We start from the raw sequence: 11,554 nt of genomic DNA, 5'->3' as shown, positions 1-11,554 counted from the left end.
GAAAGGGTTTTGAAGGAGGGAGTAAACTGCGCCAGATGTAAAGTGGTCAAGGTTGTAAGTTTCAAGTGGAATAAGATTTGATCATAATTGACCTTAACTATTAACATGTGAATGTGACCAGAGAAGACAAGATTTCATCTACAATAATGACAAAACCTTTAGCTCAATTCACACAGTGGTCAAGAAAATAGTTTCTTTTTCCTTGAGTCTTACCAGTTTCAACATAATAAAACATATATACTTGGATGAAATGGACATGTTTAAAGAAGAAGAAGCATTTGAAGATCAAGACAAAGAAAAGTAGAATATTTGAATATTGTAATAACCATTAAGTAAACTAAAATAGTAATCAAAATCTTACCATTGTTCTTCCTTGAAAAAATTTATAAGCTAAAGGTAGTTTGATGAGTGAGTTCCTGAAATTTCAAGGAACAGACAGTCTTATCTAAAACAAGTAAGGCAGTTTGAAATATAGAACTGGAGACTAATGTAACTTAGATAGATATAAAAAATCTGAATAAATATTAATTAATACATTAATATTTTCAAAATAATATATTATAGTCTATTTAATGTGTAAACATCAGGAATTAGTTTAATATATTCTTCTATATAAATATATTAACATTAGACATGTTTGTTTTAGGTCTATCAATATTTATAATTTGAAAAAAACTCAAGCCTATTAATGATAAATATTCTTAGAAAATTAATGATAGAAAAAATGTTGAATTGCTAAATCTTATACTTAATATATCACATTCAGTAGGAAAAAAGAATGCAATGTTGACATACTCCTTTTGAAAGTATTATCAAAACTACCATGAGAGACATTTTAAAAAAGAAACAATCAGCTCTATCTATATTTTCTGGTTTGTCAAATTAAATATAAATACCTACACAAAGGATCCCATAAAAATTTCAATTGCACACAAGTTGGTGTTGATGGGACATGCATAAATGGGAGTAGGGATAAATACAACTGCAATCCCTTTCAATTTTTTTTTTTTTTTTTGGTGGTGGTACTGGGGATTGAACCCAGGCCCTGTGCATGTGAGGCAAGCACTCTACCAACTGAGCTATATCCCCAGTCCTGCAATCCCTTTCAATAGATGTCATGCCTGAAATTGTGGCATAAGATAACAAGTTCTGTGAATCTAAGATTCAGAAAGAACTAGAACTAACAAAATAAACAAAATAATTAGTTAGTGCAATAGATGGGGAAAGATGAAGTATTTAAAAAAATTAAATTTTGGTAAAACATGTATCATATAAAATTTACCATCTTATCTTTTTAAAATGTGTAAATCAGCCATGTTTGATATATTCACTTAATTGTGAAACCAGTCTCCAGAACTTTCCAAAAACTTTGCAAAATTGAAACTCTCTACTCATTGAATAACTCCCAATTTCCTCCTTCCCCACCACCAGTCTACTTCCTGTTTCCATGAGTCTGACTACTCTAGACATCTCATATGAATGGAATCATGCAGAATTTGATTGGTTTATTTCACTCAGAATAGTATCCTCAAGATATCAGGATATCTTTCCTTTGAAGGCTGAATAACATTCTATTGTTTGCATATGCTGTATTTTGTTTATACATTCATCCTTCAATGAATGTCATTGGGTTGCTTCCACTTTTTTGATATTGTAATTCTGCTAGGAATGAGTGCATGAATCTCTCTTCATACCCTACTTTTAATTCCTTTGGAATATACCCAGAATTCTTTTGGATCATATGGTTATTCTTTTAATTTTTGAGGAACTTTCATGCAGTTTTACATAGCAGCAGAACTATTTTACTTTGCTGCCAACTGTGCACAAGAGTTCATATTTCTCAAATCCTCTCCAACACTTTAATTTTATATTTTTCAATAGAAAACATCCTAATGGATATAGGGTAGTAACTCATTGTGAATTGATTTACATTTACCTAATCATTAGTGATGTTGGGCAACGTTTCAATATGCATATTGGTCCTAGAATATTTCTGATTTTCAAAATTATCATAAACAAATAGTTCACGAAATTTTTTGAAGAAAGAAGATTCAGTGCATTCGATATAAAATAATAACCCTACTGTCTTGGAAAAAGAAACAGTCATAATTCACATTGAATAGAAAAGAACTTCAATTATTTTAATAATAACAATAAAGATAACTTTAAATATCAAGGTGCCTTTTAAAAATATGAGATGGACAGAACTTGAAATATGAATGGTATGTCTTGGCTTTTCTGGAATGAAGTTATCTCTATGTTTATTCACAGAAAAAAATGAAGAACTTCTACAAAATAATTGGAGGCAAAGCTACTGATAAATGTTAGGTAAAATCTGAATGGTAGTGAATATTTTGAAAACAACTCTGGATTTATTAATAATAATGGATTGCAATATAAATTATAGTGAAATATCTTTACATTGTTTCAGAATGGTAAGATTTTTTGTAACTCTACCTAGTGTGGACAAGGAGGAAGGAGATGGTAACTCTTAGTCAATGATGATAAGAGTATTAATGAGACAAAAACTTTAAGAGTACTTTGGCCGTATCTACTACATTTGAATATAGGCATATATTACTACAATATATACAACATATTGATATTAATGATATAATATCATTTGGGACAACATTATCATGAAAAAGCCCAAAGATTAAGAATCCTACTTTTAAAAAGTACATAACATATTGGTCATTTTTATTCCCATGTACCTTCCCTTTCTCTCCCCTCTTACTTGCCCCTGGTTCCCTTCTCCTACTCTACTGGTCACAATATCACAACCCACCGATTTAAAAAATCATCATTTCCAACAATTAAGATAAAGATCATCAATTAATGACAATTTTTAGAAAGTATTCCCTTGTATGTGTTAAAACAGTTAATATGTGAAAATGTTCATTGATGATACAAATATACTATAGATATATTTCAACAATAGTATTGGAATACTTGAACACTTTTTACAGAGAAAAGAAACGATTTAGTCACTGTGTCACATGCTATAGTACTTGCTACTCAGGTGGCTAAATCCTCCTGGATTGCTTGAGCCCAAGAGTTTGAGGCCAGCCTGGCAAATAGAGAGACTCTGTTTCAAAGAGGAAAAAAAGGGAAAGGAAATGAAAAACAAATAAACAATGCATGAGCACTATTTCACATTAATAGAAATTAACTTGAACTTGATTACCTATCAAATTGTAAGAACTAAAGCTATTAAACTTCCAGATCAGAAAAGGCAGAAAGAATTATAAAGCAGGATCATACAGTAGCTTGGGCTGGGGATAATCATACCTAATTTCTTTTATACATCAAAATTAGAGATGTTACACAAAATTTCTGAGTAAGTTCTCCCCTCCACCTTAGTACTCACATGGATTCAAGAAATTCCTGGTGATCATCAGGGTTGGAAAAATGTATATGCCCACGGAACAAACTTTGAAAGAGAAAACTGAAGATGTATATTTGAAAAGGCCCATCACGTATACTTGTGAACAAGGTAACATACAATATGCATTCAGGAAAAAAAGAGGGTGTGATTGTGAAAGTCACTGAAGAGGTTAGAGTGTTAGTGTAACAGAATGAAACCTTATGTTAACTGAGTGATTATCTGAATGACTGACATGTATTTCTTTTGATCGTGTTAGGGCACATTTTGTTCTGTATTATCCACAAGATATGAATAATAGTTTTCAGTGTGGCATTATTTCTAATAGTAATGAGAACAAAGTGAAAACAAGCCTACATATAAACTAACAGATAATAAACAAATTTTAGGTAACTCATATAATGAGCATTGTTATGGTTTAGATAGGAGGTGTCCCTAAAAGCACATGTTTAAGAAAACGCAAGTAAGTTTAAAGGTGAAATGATTGGGTCATGAGAACTTTAACCTAATCAGTGTATTAATCCCCTGATACTAATTACACACTAACTGTAGGCAGGTGGGGAGGGGCTGGAGGAAGTAGGTGACTGGAGGTGTACCTTTGGGTTTGTTTATATTTTGTCCTTGGTGAGTGGAGCCCTGTCTCCTTTGCTGATTGCCACACTCTGAGCTGCTTTCCTCTGCCATGCTTTTCTACCTCACCTCAGGCCCCGAGCTATGGAGCCAGTCATCTATGGACTGAGACCTCTGAAACTATGAGCACCAAATAAACTTTTCCTCCTTTAAAATTGTTCTTGTCAGGTCTTTGTTTACAATGACAAAAAAGGTGATTAAAACAAGCATGTAGAATAAACTAGAGCTAGAAAATAAAGCCTAGGCGTTTTTGCTAGATGGGTCCTAATCCAGCATAGTATCTAAATACCAATGAATGACGTTCCAGGGAAGAAAAATGTGGTAGGTCTTTTAAGCTGAAAAAAATCTTACATCGTCTCAGTACCCTATTATGAAAGCCCAGTCTCAGAGTGAAGCCTATTAGGGCTGATGATAAGTCAGTGGCTTGGAAGAGTTTGAATGGCGTATCTCACCTTAGCACTTGGGTAAGGATTTCAGTGTCTGGTTACATTTGTTGGATAGGTTATTATTATGATTTACATGTGAGGTGTCCCCCAAAAGCCCATTTGTGAGACAATGCAAGAAAGTTTAAAGATGAAACAATTGGGTTATTACAGCCTTAACATAATCAGTGCATTAATCCACTTGAATGGATCAATCTGGTGGTAACTGTAGGCAGGTAGTGTGGGACTAGAAGAGGTAGGGAAATGGGGGCACGACTTTGGGGTATATATTTTGTCCCTGGAGAACAAAACTGTCTCTGCTTTCTGATTGTCATGTCCTGAGTAGCTTTCCTACTTTGTACCCTATCCTCATGGTATGTTGCCTCACCTCTTAACCCAAAGCAATGGAGTTGACTATCTATGGACAGTGAGCACTAAATAGACTTTTCTTCCTCTAAAATTGTTCTTGTCAAGTCTTTTGGTCACAGCAGCAAAGAAGCTGACTAAAACAGTTTCTTGGTTTGTAATTACAATGCTGATATCTTTTGGGAGTCTACCCTGCTGTCAGTAGACTAGATGACTAGGTCAAGCCAAGTATCAACATAGGTAATTCTTAGAGATGACAACAGTACAAAGTGCATTCTAGACCATTGAGCAGTATGGATTATTTATGTAAATTATGGAAATTTAAAAACAAATGTAAAATGTGCTGCGTATTTTGTTATTTTGAGTATATTAAGAAGAATATTCTTAGGATGATTATTACGTATCAGAAAAGTAAATGCTAAATACATTTGGCTGAAATAGATGAGTAGTTGCCTTTTCTCTTGGAGAAATTAAGGGCCAGAACCACCAGGTAGAGCTCCTTGGCTGATGCATATAGTTAGGAATTTGGAGAGTCAGTCTAGTCCAAGGCTAGAGGGAACATACCCTACCTATGCCCTGTGGATGGACAATGTAGAATCAGTGGACTTTTCCTCTCTCAGTGTTTTCATATTCTTTTCAGAGCTGAATAATAGAGAAACAAAATCTGTGCTTGGCCCAGACAGACTTCGAGGAAGAAACTGTTGCCTTTCAGGGATTTCTGGGGAGAGCTCTATACATCAATATTTCCTTTTCATCCATTGGCAATAATTCTAGAACCAGGCAAATCACTCAAATATTTATAGGAGATACTGCCCATGCGAATGCCTAGAATCTCATCAGACTTAAAGTCATGGGCCCTGTCATCAAAAGGCGGGCACTTTCAAAGAAAAAACATCACACATTCTCATGTATCTTTAATGGAAAAACAAATCTTAATATTTTTACAGAAGGTGTTGGTGTCTATGGATTCATAATCTGCTTTCTAACCAAAGAAATAAAGAAAGTTGCAATTTATTCTTCCATGTGAAATTTTTGCAATTCAGAAAAAATGACCTTGGGCTTGACCAAAATATGTCCTTGACTATCCTCAATAATTTAGACTTTTCCAACTAGCAAGACACTGGAGCAAGCTGCCCAGCTCTGCGTTGCTATTCCTGCTTGAGCCTCCCTAAGTGTCACATCTCACCAGTTACTTTCCTTGCCCTAATTCTAGACATGAAAACTGCTGGCACCGCAACTGAAGTGCAGAAAATGTGTCCTTTTGCTCTTTGCCATCTAATTATGTAGGGTGCATTTCCTCATGTTGTGTATTTTGTCTTTAGATTTAACCAGAATTGTTAAAGTTTTTTATTTTTATAGCCAGACCTCATGTGTTCTGTGACAAACTCCTCACGGACCATTTCAGCTATGTGCTCTTCCTTCTTTTACTATCTCTCTAACTTTTAATAACTCAACCTATTTCCTTCTTTCAGTTGCAATAGGAGTGCTATTTAGAAGAGATTCAATGCATTTCTTATCTGACGGTACGCTTTTAAATTGAGCATTTAAAATTTGCTTCAAGTCAGAGTTTTACTAGAAAGCAATAATGACTCTTTCATCCCTTCTGCATTTTTTATATTAGCAGTTAAGTAAAGCAGTAAATGTGCAGAGCATTTAGTAGTGATATAATTACTTATTGCCAGTAGCCAAACACCTGTTGAAAGTCACAGAGTTTTGCAAAATGCATGCTGATTTATTTAATAAATGTGATAGTCCATGGATACGTTTAATAAATACTAGCCCTTTCCTTGGTTGATTATGACTATAATTCTTTGCATATCTCCATATTTTTTGGAAAACTTTTCAGGTCAATTTAATCAGCCAGCCAATTAAGTCAATACAGGCAAAATTACCAATAGATGTGATTGCATGACATGACTTGATAAATTGTGAAATTTGTGCATTTAAAACAATACTCATCTTTATTTTGTAATCATGCTCTCAACCATTCTAGTTGCTTCACACTTCATCCAAATCACAGCGAGATGTCCTTTGAGCCATTCATTCAATCCTCCAAGTTGATCCTGAGCAGCAGAAAACCAAGCTTCATTCTTAATTCTAAACCCTGTCATCATTGTATCATTTTTTACTTTATGCTGTTAATTTCTTATTGCCATTGTTTCCTACCTATTTTATGGAGTGTAACATCTCCACCTTCTGATTCAGGCTTTCATCAGTCTCCTACCAAAGACTGAGGAACGTTCACCCTCACTGTAATAAACTATGACTTTTAGACTTACTCACAGAATAAAACCTTTTGCTATTATGATCAGACTTTATGTCAAATACCTTGATTTTTGTATTCATTTCTTCTTTAATTCAATTAACTAAATTATTCAATTCAATTGCTGTATTTATTGACTCTATCCATACGACCAACATTATGTCAAACAAATGAAAAAAACAGTTCATATCCTTGAGGAGTTTATATTCTGGTGAGACAGAGAGATTTTAAAAAATCCCATATGGGTAACTCCAACACAATGCAGTAAGAAGTGTAATAGTAGAATCCAAGTAACAGGAAGAGGGGCAATGTGGTGTGATGGTTAAAAATATTGGCTATAGGGGAGATGGAAGATGGCCGCTGCGCACAGGGGTTGCTGAAGTGCTGAGCGTGGTGCTCAGAGCAGCGGCTTTAATCGAGATTTCGCACAGCGTGTAAGAGCTCCTTTCACCGTTAATCTGTAGCGGACCACTTTGCCAAGCAGCAGGAAGAACAAAGAGATCGAAAAAGAGACGCTTGGCTCCCAGACGCTTTGCCGCCCAGAGCCGCGGGCGCTTTGCTCCCATCTGCTTCCTCTTTCGCTTCGCTCCGGGCAGAAAAGGTGAATGTGTAATCATCAGTGGATTGTAAGTACCCTAGGCAAAGAAAGCTCAGTGCGCCCTGCCTTTTTTTTTTTTTTTTTTTTTTTTTTTTTGGTACCAGCAATTGAACTCAGGGGCACTCAGCCATTGAGCGACATCCCCAGCCCTATTTTTTAATTTTTTATTTAGAGTTAGGTTCTCACTGTGTTGCTTAGTGCCTCACTATTGCTGAGGCTGGCTTTGAACTTGTGATCCTCCTGTCTCAGCCTCCCATGCTGCTGGGATTACAGGCTTGTGCCACTGTGCCCAGCATAAATATGGTTCTTAATGCAGGAATACTTTTGATTTTTTAAAATCTTACCTATATTGTGTAGTTACTTAATTCTCACATTTCATTCCTCTATTCATATTTGATATTTTGGCCATTAATAAAATGGACATAATTCTTTTCTTATTGGCTCAAATCATTAAAATAATGATTTTTGACACATGTGATTTTAGTATAATTGCAATTTAAGATTTTTCCAATTGCGTGACAGTTATTAGGGGCTCATTTGGCTAGTTAAGAATAATTTTTTTGTTGTTTCAGGTTATCACTGTATTTCAGACCTATAATATGGAAATTATCCCTGATTTGAGAAGCACTGGCATGGGCCAAGTAATTTTATGTTCTCTTGCAAATATAGAATCACTGCAATTCTAGAGGCATAAACCAATTCCTTATAATTAGTCTTTTATGTGGTTGGGGATAATCCGGTATTGTCAAAATCAAATAGGACCTTTATATCACCTAATCTTTTTCCTTTATATAGGGAGAAATCATTCCTGAAGATTTGTCTTGAAAATGGTACAGAAAGGGAAGGAAGTAGGTGAGAGAAAGTACTGGGGAAAGAGATTGAGCAAACTATGTTATGTGCATCTATGAATAAAGAATCCCACTCTTATGTATAATTATAATGCACCAATAAAAATGATATAGGAATTTTATAGATATAAGTGAAACAAGGTACTTTTGTCTATTTGACATATCTATATAAGAAAGATGTAAAACCTCAAACATCATATTTATGTTAGAAAGAGGTGAGTTTAGTTATCACTAAGTCTTATCCCAATCTCCAGGTGTTTTTTAAAAAAAGTTCTTGAAAAGTTCCCTATATTGTTAAAGTTGTGTTCTTTTTAACTCTTTGGTTTGGAGAAGTATGCTAAAGAAAGGACAAAAGAAAAGAAAAATCACTCCCAAGTTCCCTGATAGTTGCTAGTTGATGTTGCTTTCAAAAGCTCTGGCACAGGATGACGGTTTTACTGAAGATACCAAGGTTCCCTGGGACCATATGATTCATTTCACTGTATTCTTCAGGGTTTCAGATGCTGATTCCTGTGTAGAAGTCTAGTAGATAAATGCTGAATATGGATCAGTGAGTTGCTGTCAGGGTTAGAAGGAAATTCCCTATGAAATCTGGGTTCAAGTACTTTGGTAAGAGTGTAATAAATACAAAAATAATGTTCAATGAAATCTGTTGCATTTTACTGTTAATTTTTCTGAGACTCACATGGAAAAGTTTGTCCAGGACAATAATTTTAAAGCCTATTCAAATCAATTGGAAATCACAGCAACATAACTCAGGGTGCTGGATATTCTGATTTAAATCTCTTAGTCTCTACTCCAAGGTGTCCCTGCTTTTTATTTGCCTTGACTTTGACGGTATGTGATTTGTAATCATGCTGTTCAGGATACAATAATATTGTATCTCTTATTCTCAAGGTTGCAAATATAAAAGATTATTATATACTGGTATATTGATCTCAAGAATTTACAAATGTTTTAATAATAATACTGCCACCCAAGTTTGCAAAAAAAAATGCCTTCTATAGTTGCTGTAGTGTATTTCCTGTTTCTTTTGGAAATTTAGTAATGATTTTATCTGAATGATAGATGAGGACTTTATTTTCATCTCCCTGTTTCTACTTAAAATTTAATTGAATTTGTACTATTTTCGATGAGGAAAGAGTTTAAAATAGTTATTTATTAAGAGCATTTGCAAATTTCCTATCTTGTATTTATACTTAAAAATGATAACTAAAGATGTTTAGTTATATCTGGCAATAGGAAATTTACATAGTGCTAGGCCAGTGAAACTCATTGACTTTCAAAGTAGCATTCATGCTAGTTACTTTAAAAGCTAAAAAATGCTTTAATTTAAAAAATCCTCATTTTGATCAATAATGGGACAGTTTTAGGAATTAACTGATTCATGGAATAAGTCATCATTATTTTGCAGTTTAAAATATCATGTGTAATTTAATTATCATAAAGCATATTTCTGGCTGATTTAAACTTTTGTTTATTTTACATGTAATATCAATATTCACTCTTCTGTAAGTTGTCCAACATAAATTACCAGGATATGCATCAAATATTATGTTTAAAGCACTATAAAAATAAGGAAAACTATGTTCAAAAATAATATTGTGAGTGAAGTCAATATCTTTAAGCCAGTAGTTAAAAATAACTGAGTCACATAATGCCATTAATCAAAATCAAAGGGGGAAAACATTCTTAGCACCATTCTCATTTTCTTCTGTTAATTGTTTTCTTCTCTTTATACCTTTGGTATAAAGAGGAGACATGACAGTGGAAGAAAAAGCCACACAGAGAAATTAAGAATTTAACAGACCCACAGGATTAACATCTGACTCTTTTTATATTTATTAATGACAGACTCACTCACAATGCCCCTAACTCTAGGAAATCTCATTCATTGGCAAGCCACTTTTAGCTTTCTTTGTATTTGCAGCAGATCACGTATATTTGACTTGTTTTTCTCCCTTATTAGTCTTCTTGTTATCCTGAAATATTGGTTTTGGATGGAAAATGATGAAATAAAAACTGTAAAAGTAAAATTTGTCTTTCCATTATATTAGCATTTAAAAAGCTAGAGAAAGTTTAAGATGAGTGTAGATCTATATCCTTCCTTAACACCTTGCTTTGAATGTTTCTTCATTATTATTATTTTTCAAGTGACAGTGAACTGCGTACTCTAATTCTGCCTTATTTGCAGGAGACACCCCAAGCAAGACCCTCAATGGATTTCTGAAACCATAGATAGAACCTGACCCTGTATATATACCATTTTTTTTGTATACATACATACTTACAATAAAGTTTAATTTATAGGCTAGCATTGTAGGAGATTAACAATAATTAATAATAAAATAGAATAATTGTAATAATATGCTGTAATAACATTTATGTAAATATAGTCTCTTTGGCTTGAAAGAATCAAGACAAATATTACACTTTCAGCCCATACTTACCATGAATTACCAAAACCACAAAAAATCAAAACTGTGGATAAATGATGGAGGTCATTTTTTTTTATAATAGATACCAGTAGACTTCTCTGAGGATAAATCATCCACCAAAGAAAATGATCAGGGACTCAGAGAAAGGAGAAGGAATGTCTTTGTACAAGGAGTCTTGCCATTTCCTTTGGCCTCAGTTTGAAACTGTTCTTCAATTATACCTAAAAGGTAATAGTCATTACTTTACTGACATATTTATCTCAAATATCCTGAAAAAAACCCTACAGTTTTTACAAATTTTCTAATTGAAAAATTTCATGTTTTATTCTCAAATTAAATCACTTATTGTATCACATTATAGCTATGATGCCTTATTATGAAAGTAATGCATTTTGGGAAAAAAGATGTGAGAAACAAAGAAAAAAAGTAGAGCAAACAATCCTCTCAAAAGAGACAATATTAATATCTTGAATACATATTTTTCAAGGCTTATTTCTATATAGACATACACTTAGCATATATGTTAATTTCTCTAAAATTAGAATTTAAACTTTGGTTGTATAACTTGTCACCAAATGGTACATTATGGATATTTTCTTTTTAA

General features: G+C 33.6%; 1 non-coding gene across 1 annotated transcript; it reads right to left on the bottom strand.

The window, feature by feature from the left end:
* Positions 1–1,017: 1,017 nt before the first annotated feature.
* On the bottom strand, positions 1,018–1,089 carry Trnav-cac. The gene has a single exon. It is a non-coding gene; the product is annotated as a tRNA-Val (tRNA).
* Between the last annotated feature and the right edge of the window lie 10,465 nt (positions 1,090–11,554).

The sequence above is a fragment of the Marmota marmota genome, unplaced genomic scaffold (genome assembly GCF_001458135.2).
Source record: "Marmota marmota marmota unplaced genomic scaffold, marMar, whole genome shotgun sequence".
Classification (NCBI taxonomy): Eukaryota; Metazoa; Chordata; class Mammalia; order Rodentia; family Sciuridae; genus Marmota; species Marmota marmota.
The sequence above is the reverse complement of the archived record's forward strand: the minus strand, read 5'-3'. Positions and strand labels throughout refer to the sequence as shown.